The sequence below is a fragment of the Acomys russatus genome, chromosome 7 (assembly GCF_903995435.1).
Source record: "Acomys russatus chromosome 7, mAcoRus1.1, whole genome shotgun sequence".
In the NCBI taxonomy this organism is placed as follows: domain Eukaryota; kingdom Metazoa; phylum Chordata; class Mammalia; order Rodentia; family Muridae; genus Acomys; species Acomys russatus.
Genome location: NC_067143.1, coordinates 57,259,052 through 57,273,938, shown reverse-complemented (window position 1 = coordinate 57,273,938; position 14,887 = coordinate 57,259,052).

Sequence of the window (14,887 nt, the reverse complement as noted above, 5' to 3'; positions counted from 1 at the left end):
CACCATGCAGAAGACCTGCATAAGTACAAGCCATAGGAAAAAACCCCAACATGTGGAAAGGAGCTGGGGGCTGGGAGCTGGGAGCTGGGAGAGATGGAGATGAAGTCATACTGTGGAGCTATTGACAGTTGATAGCAAGTGGAAGGACAGTTGGTTTTGTTGTTGTTATTTATTTATTGTTTATTATTGTTGTTTATGACCCCTGGTAGGTCTAACAGGTTCCAGTAAATGGCCACACACCCCAAGAGTATATGGACAGCACAAATGAGACCTGATACGTTTATTTCTTAGATAGTACAGAAAGACAAGTGGATGGGGAATAGGGGTGGGTCTTGGAAGAGTTAGAGGATGGGAGATAAATATGGTCAACATATATTTTATGAAATTCTTTAAATACCCTCATAAACATGAAAAGAAAGAACCTAAAGTCTTGTTCTAAAAATTGTCTGACTTGGAGCTACTCAGATGACTCAGTAGCTAAAGGCACTCACTACCAATCCTAACAACCTGAGTTCAGTTCCTAAGGCAAATATAGCAGGAAAGAACTGAAACACACACACACACACACACACACACACACACACACACACACACGTAATTTAAACTTGTCTGATTACAAATTATCCCTATAATAAAAAACTTTGTCTTTATGTCTAATAGAAGTATATAACTTTAATAAGAAACACATTGGAAATATTTACTGCCATATTAGTTTTAGGGCAGTGTTAAGAAAATTAAATCCTCTTATTTTAGGTGGTCTTCTATATATGTGAGGTACCCAAACCTTCTCAAACTGAATGGAAAGTCCAAGCCCATAAATCAAGTTGCTGTCCTCAACTGTAGAGCCAACACCCAGGTGAACCGATGCATGCTCATTTTGTTTTTTATACAATTACCATATGAACAAAACGACTTTCTCACGTATTCTGGTGCCTCACATTTGACCATGTCCCCTGGAGGGGGAGACCTGGTGGCACTCAGAGGAAGGACAGCAAGTAGCCAAGAAGAGACTTGATACCCTATGAGAATATATAGGGGGACGTAATCCCCCTCAGGAACAGTCATAGGGGAGGGGAATAATGGGAAAATGGGGGGGAGGGGGAGAAATGGGAGGATACAAGGGATGGGATAAACATTGAGATGTAACAAGAATAAATTAATAATAATAAAAAAAAAGGATAGAGAGCAAAAAAAAAAAAAAAAAAAAAAAAAAAAAAGAGAATCAGACTATTGATTGGCCCTTGTGATTAAAGCTGAACAAATAACAAACAAACAAACAAACAAAAAAAACCAGAAGTTAAATGACTTTATGAGCAAATATTTTCTGAGGTTATTTTGAGCAAACCTTGTGTAATATTTAAAAGACAGAAAGATATGATTTGGCAAGATTAGCCTGTGATTTAATAATAACAAAAAGTGCCCCAGCGTGTTGCTGAATGTAATAAAGCTGAGGCCTCTCAATGCTCCAGGAAATACCATGTTTACACAGCCCTTTGGACCTCATCTTTAAATAGTTCCCCAAAGGAAAATATTTAGAAGCAAGACCTAGGAGACTTGGAACCTGTATTCCATGAAGTAAAACAGAAAGTCATAATTAGAATAAAGCTAAAACTCATGAGATCAGTATGGGCTTTGAGAAAAATCTTTCAGAAGCCAGTAATGTTCTTCAAGTCTCTCTCTCATGCTAGGTCCTAGAGGTTCCTTCAGGGATGATGCGTCCAACACTGCCTGAGCTCCGTGTCTGCCCTGAGGTAAGAGAGGGAGGCTGCTAACAGATCTAGTCTGGAGGATTCTTTAGGGTTAACTGAAGATTGGAGTGAAAAAAATAGGCTGTGCGGTTAGCCCTTCTACTCCCTCACCCTTTTCCTTGCTAGGCTCCCAGGCAAAAACTCTATTCCCATTCTTCTCCAGAATCCCAGTCTGAAAACTAGGATCCAAACGTTCCCCTTCAGGGAAAGAGTTGGTGGACATCCAGACGCTATATAAAAGGCTACGTTCTTCTGAGTGAGTGTATCGTGACTGATGACGTGTTGTGTGAGATAGCTGTAAAGCAGAGAGTAAACAGATGCTAGAATCTGTTGAAAACGGTTTATTTGCCTCTTCCCTGAAATACTTATTTTCTCTGTGATTTCACTTACCCCATAGTGAAAAGCAATGGAAAAACACAACTTTTTTTTTTCCTGTGAGAGGGCTTTACTGTACTGTCCTTGTTGGCCTTGAAGCTATGATTCTCCTGCCTCGGCTTCCACTTTTTAAATATTGGAGTAAAGGTGTCCATTGCCACTCCTGTCATGTAGCAAATTTTTAATCCAAAACATATGTTTTATTTTTTAGACAAAGTTTCTGTTTGTGTACCCCTGAATGTCCTCATCTCTCTTTGTAGACTGTGCTGGCCTCGAACTCACAGAGATCTGCCTGCCTTTGCCTCCCTGAGTGCATTTCACAGCACTCCTCCACATCCTTTGACTTTTACATTCTTTCTACTCCAGTTTCCATAATGTTCTCTGAGCCTTAGTGAATATAGATGTCACATTTAGGCATGAGAACACATCAGCCACTTATTCTTAGTACTTCAACCAGGTTTAAGTTTCTGTGTTAATTTCTGCCTACTGGAAAAGAAACTTAAGTGGCCACAGCCACTAAGCATAAGAACTAGAGTTCTGTGAAAGGTTGTCTTTTCATCATGGCATGGCCACAGTATGCATGAATTTAGACTCCGATATTTGCACATGCCTGTGCCTCTCAACATTACAGAATAGGTGTTAGGGTGCTTATGAGGACGTATCCAAACTTAGTAGCTCTTGCGTATTAGTGGCTGCTGGCAGAAGGAGAAATCACTTTCTCCAGCAAAGTAGCCACTAGTTAGTTGCCCACGTCCCCATAAGTAACTTGTACTTATACAAACCACCCTAGTTAAACTAAGTGGGTCATTAAAAACCATAGAGAGAAACTTGTTTGGAAGAGGAAGACATCTGGGAGAAGTGGGAGAAAAATAAGGAGAGGGGTTAAGGAAGTGCTGTGCTGAATCTGATCAAAATGCATTATATACACGCATGGGATCACCAAGGAATAAGTAACAACGGACACTAAGGAAATGCAAGGAATCATTAGGTCTTACTTCAAAAGCCTGCATTCCACAAAATTGGAGAATGTAAAGGAAATGGATGATTTTCTTGATAGATTTCATTTACCAAAGTTAAATTAAGATCAGGCTAACAGTTTAAACAGCACTATAACCCCTAAGGAAACAGAAGCAGGCATCAAAAATTTTCTAACAACAACAATAAACAACAACAAATCATATAATATCAAAAGAAAGCATCTTCAACAAATGGTGCTGGTCTAACCGGATGTCTACAGGTAGAAAAATGCAAATAGATCCGTATTTGTAACATTACACAAAACTAAAGTCCAAGTGGATCGAAGACTTTAACATAAAACCAGACACACAAAATCTATTAGAAGAGAAAGTGAGGGAAGAGCCTTGAACTCGTTGACACAGGAGGCAACTTCCTAAGCAGAACACCAAGAGCTCAGGCTCGAAGATCAACTACTAAAAAATGAGACCTTGTGATACTGAAAAGCTTCTGTAAGGCAAAAGACACTGTCAACAAAACAAAACAGCAGCCCACAGACCGGGAAAAGAGATTCACCTACCTGACATCTTACAAAGGGATAATATCCAAAATATATAAAGAACTGAGAAGATTAAACATCACCATACCAAATAGTCCATTTTAAAAAAATGGGGGATAAATCTTGCTGTTTCTACCCCTCCTGTGTTTGTAAAACATGCACTGAACCGACTTCACAATGTACTGATGGTTAATTCCTCACAGTGGATCTGAATACCACACATTTATGTTGTCCTAAGTACTACTGTGTTTGTGAGCCAAATTTTTTCCCTCTGCCATTACTCAACTGTGCAAAAGATATGAATCTGGTGAAAGAAAATATATCTAGATGATATTGCCCAAACTGGCATTGTGAGTACAATTGTAAAAATCTTGTCATGCCAACTTATGAAGAGGGAGAATTTGCTGCAATAGATCAAAACTTTCAGAGTGGCTGTGGATGTGACCAGTATCTTTGTGAAAAGGGTGAAGTGTGTGTGTTTCAGGAAGTATCAGTATTGAGTCCTGGCCAATCTCTGATAAAGAATTTGGAAAGGGACTTTTGTTACACAATAGAATCTCTGGAAGAGAAAGATAACTACACAGGCTTTCATATTTTGAATGTTACAATGGTGAATTGCTCAAAAACCTCTGATGTTCACCAGACATACGGTCCATCCCCCAGTGATAATGGTTGCTGTGGCGCCTGTAAAAAATATATATCATGCAAGTTTCATATAGAAAATGGAACATCAGTTATATATGAGTAGTGGAGTACCTGGCACTATGACTGTACCATGTACGAATGTTTTAAGACTGATAAGGAAGCAATGATTCTAAAACTACAGCATTGTTTGTCCTCCTTTTAATGAGACCAAATGCAAACTGAATGAAGGCATTGTAAAGCTTTATAATGAAGGGTGTTGCAAGATCTGCAAATGAGAGGAAAGAATATGCCAGAAACTGATCATTAAATCCACCATAAAGGAACAGGGCTGTGTAAGCCAGCGCTCTATCAGTGTTGCATCATGTGATGGAAAATGCTCCTCAGCTACAATGTGTAACACTAGTGTTGAAGCCACCTGAGATTCTTCAATGCTGTTGTAAGAATGGAGTGTGAAACTTGACGGTGCCTCTGCACTGCTCAGGAAATGGCACTGAAGTGATTATATACACCCTCCAGGAACCAATAGACTGCACATGCAGGTGGAATTAAACCCTTGTATTCAAAGAACTCTATAAAATAGTGTCATGTTAGGCAACATTAGCTTTTATCATGACTATTAAGGCATATGGCACACTTACACTACATGGAAATCATGTATCCTTAATACAATTGGGTTTTGACAACATAAAAGTGTGTACAAGATGGGTAGAGTTTTAATGGAAAAATTAGATGTGTTATTTTATTTTATTGAATAAAATTATTCCAAATAACTTAGCTGAAAAAAAGGGGGGGGGTTATAGAGCTAAACAGAATCCTCAACACAGGAATCTTGAATAGCCAAGAAGCACTTAAAGAAATGCTTAAAGTACTTAATCATCAGGGAAATGCAAATCAAAATGACTCCGAGATTCCATCTTCCATGCACTAGAATGGCTCACATTAAAATCTCAAGTAACAGCACATGCTAGCAAGAATGCAGAGGAAAAGAAACAGTCCTCCATTGTTGGTAGGAATGAAAACTTGTACAATCACTTTGGGAATCAATCTGGCACTTTCTCAGAAAATTAGGAATAGTGCCACTTCAAGATCCAGCTATACCACTCCTGGACATATACCTCCAAATGCTCCATCATATAGTAAGGGTATTTGCTCAATTATGTTCATAGCAGCTTTACTTGCAATAGGCAGAAACTGGAAACAACCCAGATGTCCTTCAACCAAGGAATGGATAAAGAAACTGTGGTACATTTATACAACAGAATACTTCTCAGCTATCAAAAACAAAGAAATGAAAATTTCAAGAATATAGATGGAACTAGAAAATATCATCTGTATCTTATCAGACCAGCACAGATTAAAGCTGGATTTCAACAACAGAAGCAACAAAAGGCCTATAAACATATGGAGACTGAACAGATCTCTACTCAATGACCACTGAGTCAAGGAAGAAATGAAATAAATTAAATTCTTTCTAGAATTCAATGAAGATGAAAACACAGCATACCCAAACTTGTGGGGCTCAATGAAAGCTGTGCTAGGAGAAAATTCATGGTACTAAGTACCTTCATAAAGAACATGGCAAGATCTCATACTAACAATTTAAAAAACATATGAAAGCTCTAGAGAAATATGAAGAAAATGTACCTAAGATGACTAGAAAGAAGGCAGGAAATAAACTGAGGGTTTATATCAATAAAATAGAAACAAAGAGAACAATACAAAAAAAATCAATAAAACCAAGAGTTGGTTCTTTGAGAAAATTAACAATACAGACAAACCCTTAGGGAGTAAGGGAAAAATGGGAGAGAGGGAGGAATGGGAGGATACAAGGGATGGAATAAAATTGAGATTTAATATGAATAAATTAATAAACTATAAAAAATACCAATAAACTAACTAAAAGACAGAGAGAAAATATCCAAATTTAAAAAAATCAGAAGTGAAAGTGAGGACATAACAACAGACTTGTGGAAAACAAAACAATCATGCATTACTTCAAAAATCTGTCATCCACAAAATTGGAAAATCTAAGAGATATGGACATTTTTCTTAATAGATTCCACCAGAGTTCATATGAAATTCAGACCCCACTCTCCACTCAACTGTGAGGAATGTCCTGTCCATTGGGTAGATTTGAGTAGGGGTTCAAGGTTTACTGCATGTATTGTCCTTGGCTGGTGCGATAGTTTGAGCAGGACCCCTGATAAGTTTTACTCTTAAGACAGTGATATGGGTTTAATGCATGATAATGACTAATAGATGCAAATTTAGGAGGCACCCAGAACAACTTAGAGGAGTGGACTAAAGGATGTACAAATGTGCAACATGACTGCAGGCAGGCAGGCCAATTAGTAGGCCCCATCACTCATACTTGCAGGAAGTAGAAGCCAGTGCATGAGATGTATTTCCGTAGAGAGGATTTATTGTAACCCTGGGGATGGATGGGATGTCTGAAGGATGCATTCAGAGTAAAGAGAAGAAGAATATGGCTAGTGGATCCCTAGAAAAGTATAGTTTAAAAGGACTTAGGAAACAAAGAATCTGCTTTTGGACATGAAGGAGAAACAACAGGGAATCCATGGATACCAAAGACAGGATGGTAAGCAGTTCTAAGAGCTTTCCACAGTATCCTAGGAAGCCCAAAGAGCATCTGACTTCCTCAAGAAACTCTCTTGGTAGACCAAGAGAAATTGCAAGCCTGGGATCATTATCTCTGTTGTCCCTTCATCCCACCAAGGTCCTGATCCTTCCATGTCTCTATTTTCTGTCTTAGAGTTTCTGAGACCTGCAAGGACCCTAGAGGCCCAACAGTAAAAGTCTGGGTGTCTGCCAAGAGAAGTTCATCTTTTCACTCTGATGCAGCTACTCTGGCTAAACACTATTGCCACTGATTTCTGTTCTCAGTTTCCCCAGTCTCTGGGGCTGCACACTAATAAATTTATTAATGAGCAGTCAGTGTGTGTGACCTCATTAAAAAGTTGCTAATGAACTACTCTGCTGCACAGGGAGCACAGATGATGGAGACTCCCAGTGGCCTACAATGGGGCCTGGGGGAACCTTAGGTGCATAGGCAGGATCAGAGCTGGGAGAGAGTTATGGTCCAGGCACAGAACTATACTTCCTGATTAACTTAGCTTGGCAAGGGGCCACATCCAAATCTCAAGTCTCTGCTGCCTGCAGGTTTATGAGAATGGCTGTTATACAGAGTAGTAGTAAATTTTCTCTGAACTGTCAATTTTGCTTTGTACCAAATATGGTGACTTAAATTGCTGGGAGACTTCAACTTCTAAGGTTAAGAAGTGACTCTCCTTGCAGTTAATCCTAATCCATTACAAAAGTATTTTGCTTGGTCTGTTTTACAGGCCATTTCCCCTTGTTACCCATTCTTTTTGTGACTGCCAAAGTGATATTTCAAAATATATATATATAATCTAATTATTTATTTGTCCTAATACCCTAAAACTGATTGGTTATGGTTCACAAAATTGTGTTCAGACAAGTTAGCATAGAATCCTTTTCAATGTTTGCTTCCTTGCTAGCTCCACATCTTAATCATCATCAAGTTTTCTCTTTCATGCCCTAATTTCTATATTGTTACTAGCCTACTAACTTAAACACTATGCCATCACATAACGATAATGGCTTACATTTTTATTGAAATTACAATGAGCCTAGACTCATTTTTTACCGATCTACCCACAATGATGCAAGCATGCTTCCAATCAAGCTGTTAAGCAGAGCTATGATTCTTATTCTTTATGTAAGAAGAGAACAAAGCACAAGAGATTATAAGCAAATTGCCCAGCATTGTGGAGCTGATAAGCAGCAAGATCAGTATCAAAGCCCATGCATTTTAGTTTTGGGACTCGTTTGTAGCCGAGTATTTGAAAACTATAGCTCATGAGCTAAATCAAACTCTCCATCAGTCTTTATATTGTCTATGAGAAAAGAGTTCTCATTCATAGATTAGTATTTTTATAATGGCTATGTTACTAAAACTAAACTACTAATTCAATGAGGTCTCCATCAGACTACCAGTGACATTCTGTAGGAGGGTAGGTGTTTGACCTCCCGATCCCAAGTTCCCAGAATAATGACTCATGTGACTCAACATATATTTACAAATACCTAGGGCGTATAGCTGGGCTTTTCTTTGACTACCACATAACTTAAAATAACCCATTTTTACTAGTTTACATTCTGCCACATAGATGGTTACTTCTCAGGTTCCATGAATCTATCCTTCCATCTTCTTAGGTGAATCTATCATGCCTGGCTCTATCCCAGGATCATTTCTACCTGTTGGATGTCCAGTCTTCTTTTGTACCCACTCTCTACAGGCAATAGGATTCTTTTTAATTAGCAGGAAATGCACCCATACAACAAACAAGATATTCTCTCTACAACATTCTTTGCAGAAACACAGAAAACAATCTACACAAAATCCACCTCTAAAAGAACCAAATAATTTAAACTTTTCTGAGAAACAACATCAATATTGGGTAGATCAAAACACCTGATTTTAAAATACACTGTAGAGTCATAGTAAGAAAACCAATATGGTATTGGTTTAAGAACAGACACATATGCAAGTAGATTAGAGGAAGAAGACCCAGAAGTAAATCCATCCAATCAAAGACATCTGATTTCCATAAACATGTAAAAGGCATTAAAATACCTATGTTGGAGAGAAGACAGCATCTTTTCCTCATGTAGAGAAAGTAAACTGGATTTCTTTCCCATTTCCTATAAAAGTTTAGTTAAAAACCAATAGTTTTAGTGTACAAATCTGAAAAAATGAAAGTGTGGGAGGATAAAATGGACACTTCAAAATAAAGGCATATACATATACGTATACGTATACGTACACATCTTAGGAAGTAATGGGAAGAAGCGACACACACTATTATGGTAAATTCCAAAACTCCAGCATAGCAACAAACAAATGAATGAATGAATGAACAAACAAAAAGAACAAAACCAAAAACCAGAACAGAGATCCCAGAAGATGGAAGATGACCATTGGCAGCTATTTTCCATGAGAAGGTAAATATCCAGAGTTATAAATATCTGAAAATATTGACAGCTAAAGAGCCAATCAATCAATAAGTGGGCAAAGATGAACAGAGTTCACACACAAAAAAATAATAAAAAGAATAAAGAATAAATAAAAGAAGGAATAAAAGAAAGGAAGAATATGAAAACTATTTACCATGCTTGTCATTAAGGAAATGCAAATCAAACTATAGAGAGAACCCACCTCACTCCTCATCGTTCAACAGAAACAATGTGTAAATAGAAATGAGATTATGAAGCCCCTTACTTTGTATGCTGAGGAGAAAAATGTAATAAACTTCTCAGCCACAAGATGGCAGTACAGCTTCATCTTATAACCTTGAAGCCATGACCCTGAAGCATTGACACTGACATTTCAAAGTTGCTCTCAAGCTTGTGTAGAGACTTGCAGGACAATTTGAAAAATATTACTCAAGTCAAATACTTACTAAGTTATGAATAAAATACTAATCAATAATCTTTTAAAATAATAAAGTAAAAAATCAACAAATGGTAATGATGACTCAAAATTATAGATACACTATTTATAAATAAACACGTTAACAAGTCAACTTAGGTGCCTGTTAGTGGATAGACAGACAGGAAGTGTGGTGTGTGTGAAGAACAGAGTAGTGTTTATTAATAGGGAAGGGTGGGAGTCTGCTGTTTGGAGGAAAATGGAGTAAAGGAAACCATATCCACAAAAACAAAAACCAACATTGCTCATGTGTGGGAAAAAATGAGAGAAGCTGGCCGAGATGGTGCACACCTTTAATCTCAGCATTCCAGGATTAAAAGGCAAGCAGATGTCCGTGAATGCAAGGCCAGCCTTGTCTACGAAGTGAGTCTAGGACAGACACAGAGAAACCCTGTCTCAATCCCTGCCCTCAAGCAAATGAAGAGAGAGAGAGAGAGAGAGAGAGAGAGAGAGAGAGAGAGAGAGAGAGAGACAGACAGACAGAGACAGAGACAGAGAGACAGACAGAGACAGAGAGACAGAGAGAGAGAGAGAGAGACAGAGAGAAAGAGACAGAGAGAGAGACAGAGAGAGAGACAGAGACAGAGAGACAGAGACAGAGAAACAGAGACAGAGACAGAGAGAGACGGAGACAGAGACAGAGAGAGAGACAGAAACAGAGACAGAGAGACAGAGAGACAGAGACAGAGAGACAGAGACAGAGAGAGAGACAGAGAGAGAGAAATAGAGAGAGAGAGAGAGAGAGAGAGAGAGAGAGAGAGAAGCAAAAGAGACTATTAGAGAGGTGAACTCTTTAGACGAGTGCATGGTTGGCAAGAGAGAATAATGGGGTTCATGTGATAAAAATATGCTGCATACATATAAGAAAATGGTTCTGTTATTTTACATAATAGGTGATAATAGCAATTTTTCATATGAATTCATTGTTGAGTCGTAGCATATTGAAATTATAGGTCAATGCATGGGTTTTTAACATCAAAATTGTTATCATTACACACCTACTTCTTGTTTTCTTTATCAAAACAATAAATTTCTCAACAATGTACATGGCATTTTTAATGTGAGCATGTGTATTTACATCCCTAATCCATTCCACTATGTCCTAGTTTTCATCGTTGATAGCACAGTGTTGGCTCTTCTGTATAGTGTGCACAGTGTCTGTCCTTTCGGACTGTTGCTTAACATTTTCTCTTATCTTTGATTTAGTCGTTTGGACCTGATATATGTAGTGGTGAGTTTCTTTTTTCATTAACTGGTTTGCCACTTACTGTAGTACTTCCTGAATCTGAGGCTCCAGGTATTCCTTTTTCAGTCATCGATAGTTTCTCAGCATATACATATATGTACATGTACCCTTATAAAGATCCTTCCTCTCTAATAGTCTCCTCTTGCTGTTCTCTCATCTTTTTCTATTGCAAATATGAGCAATGTTGGTATTTGTCTTTCTGGATCTGGTTTATTTTACTCCATTTTTCCTGCACACGCACACACACACATGTATGTATATGTGTGTGTGTGTGTGTGTGTGTGTGTGTGTGTATATATGCAGTTAAACAGTGAGGATAATAAGATATCAAGAAACAGAGGATTATTAAGTTAAAGCCACACTCATGTGTTTGTGTGCCATGGCTGTTTTGATGCTATACTGACAAAGCTGAGGGGCTTTGACAGTTTGACCATTTGTGGTTCTGTCATCTGTGGCTTGAGCACCAAGAATCTCAGTATGTTCAGTGCCATGCATCTCTCTGTTTAACAGTATTTTATATATTCTTTTTTATTGTCAGTGCACACATCACACCAAACCATAGAAAGTGGAGTTTCAGCGCTACTTCCCAGGGTGCAGTTGCATCAAGATCACTTTGTTATTCAACTAAACATGAGAGTCAAGTGCTTTTCTACCACATATATGGTCCTGAATTTGACGCCTGGGGCTATAAGAAAGTAGGCACAGGCTGAACCAGTAAGTTAATTAAGTCACAATTTATTGAAAAAAACAAAACAAAACAAAGCGAGTTCAGAGAAAATGAATGCTTTCTGATAAGCAACGGATCCTTGGAGAATTAGAGAGAATTGGTGATATAGGGAGCAGAAACTATCTTCAGCTAGAAAATTCATTTTGTTCTTGATTAGCTGAGTGATATTACTCATGCAAAACTACTTCTTAGTGAAAGAGTACAAGTTGAATTTAAAGTGATTGAAAAATCAGCCATTACCTGGAACGGAGTTAATGATATTCAGTAAGTTCAGTAAAGCTCAATATGAGCTCCACCCAAGTGTCATAACCACAGAGTAAGAATGTGGAGAGGGTGTGAGGAGACTCAGCTGGGGAGCTGCATTTGTGGAAATGTAAATATTTAAGGCAACGGGACTGTGGGGGCTTGCTCATGCTTCTCACCTGTCTGGTTCCAGCCGGGCCTTTGCATCTCTCTTACTAAATTAAGCACAGCGCTGGTCATGCACACTCAGAAAGCTGAGCCCTCATCATCTGATAACCAAAGTCTCTGACTTCTCTCTCTCCACGCCTCACCCTTTCCTAACAAATGGAATCTTCATCCTCCCTTTTTGGTCCTGATGAAAGGAGCAGCTGTGACACTGGTCGCTTATGCCGGAACTGTGGGTGTAGTCAGTTGTCACAATTCAGCTCAACTAACCTTGTGACCTTTCTATTAAGATATATTTGGAATCTGAAATGGTTTCTAGTGCCACCATTGTAGTGAGGCTACGGTCACACCAGTCCCCTATTTCACATCTCCCCATTTCCCGTGTGTGCTGTGCAGCTGCCACGGTTAGCTAAGTCACTGTCTCCATCAAAATAGTTCAAAGTTTACTTATTGTGTACAGATTAAATGCCAAAGCCATTAACATGATCAATTAAATTTCCTGTTTGTATTGACCCCTGGCTGTATATCAACTGTGTTTTTGCTCTTCATTTCTTTTTTTTTTAACTTCTCCAATTCACAAAATTTCAGCAAAAGTAGGATTTGGGGACTGGAGAGATGGCTTGGTGGTTAAAAGCACTGGTTGCTCTAGCAGAGGACATGAGTTTGACACCCAGCATCCACAGGTGGCTCACAACAACTTGACACTGGAAAACAACACCAGGAAACACACATTCTCCGTTAGTCACATATTTAGAGACAGTAACATTCCTCTCTCTCTCTCTCTCTCTTTCAGTATACAGATATTTACTATTCTCCCAAGTTATAAACGCAAACTACAATGTAAGGAACAAAAATCTCTTCAAGTTTTCAAAAGACAAGATATTAGCAGACTATGTGGTTTTATTTTGTACTTTAAGACTATGCCTTACAAAGGAAATACAAAGCAGATTCCTGAACATTTATTTAGGTTCATTCAAGTGACAATATTTATTACAAGGTCAAGGAGCTTATGCAATTTCAGAAAGCAGTTGAGTAATACCAACAACAAGGTGACTAAGACACATGATGGTTAAGGGAGTGAACTTGTATTAAAAGGATGAAGAAAAAAAAAAACCCAAGCATCTCTACCCCATTTGCAAGTCCTCCACCTGGCCCTCCCTGCCCAGTCCTACAGTCTGAAGCCTTATCTTATAAAACCCTCATGTCTGGTATGGTGTTTTGTGATCTCTTTACTTGGGCATACGGGTATTTCTCCAATACATGCTAAATAATTATTCCACCCCAGTGCATATTGACTTTTGGCACATAGTGACGACTTTCAGGCTAACGTTTTACTCTTCTGCCTTCTAAGGGTATGAATCATCTTTACTTGTTTATTTGAGTGTTTTGCGCAAATTCTCTTTACAAACATTGCTCCTTTCTTCGCTTGAACTCTTACAGTCTTAGGATACGTAAAGAGGGTGATTATCTTTGCATAATCTTTCTAGTTTAACAATGTGTATCTTAAGTGACGGATACTACAAATCGGGTTTGATCACCATGACATTGTGTGAAGCTATTCGTTTTTGAATTCACATAAATGAAGCTGTACTGTTGCTAATTTGGCTGGTGTGTATTAAATGTATGTATGCTCTTTATGTCTTACTCAAATATACTCCTGTCTATGCACTTCTCTCCCAGTCCACCCTTATACTGTTTTACCATGACTCTGAGCTAAATAAGTTTTATACATTATATGGCACTGAAAAAATACAAAACTAATATTCAAATACTTACATTTTAGAATTGTATTCCAATTATATTGTCCAAACGCCTTTTACTTTACTCAGCTATAAAATTTATTTGCTTTTAATACTAACTTCACTTGAATGCCCCAATATTGATTAATGTATTTGATTAACATATTAATGTATTTTGTCTTTTCATGATGACAATGCACATAACTTTTTGATGCAAACTCACTAAGCTCATTACAATACACTCTTAGAAGGACCAGTACCTGAGTCGGCAAACATCCATGGAAAGCCTTGCAGAGGATAGTGTCATGACAGATAGTATATGAAAACCTGCAACTTTCTAAAACAAAGGTGTGGAGCCTTAAAATGGAATTGGGAGACCTGTAGACTGGGTCTCTTCCACTTTACCAAAGTAGCCCAAGGAAAGAGTCCGTGAGGGCTATCGATGCTATAAGCATGCATGTGGGTTAGTAGTTCACTTTCCTCTGCTTGAAGCCCACAGCTACCAACCTATAGCAGACGTGAAATAAAGTGAAAGGACAAAATAAACATACAGTAGAGGAATAGAGATATTTCTTTGCACCTGGATCCAAGCAGCCTAAGGCCAGGGAAAGGGCCTGGATGACTTTTGATGGCTTTCCTGTATTTTCTGGTTTATGTCCCTATATACACACCAGCGGTTCAGTGTAGTTTATAATTGTATGTCACCTTCATGCTGATTAGCAAAATAACGCCTTGAAAAAAATTGGCCACAGACACACCAAAAAATACAATTTAGTCTGGTGAGAAAACAATATTCATACAACAGGAAGGCAGAGAGAGGTAGAGGTGTATATCAGTTACCTCTCTGCTTTTTTTTTTTTTTTTTTTTTTTTTTTTTTTGTCTCTACTGAGCTTCCTAACAGCCATTTAACAAGTGGGTGTCATTCTGGTGGGTACGTAAGGAGATAAGGTAT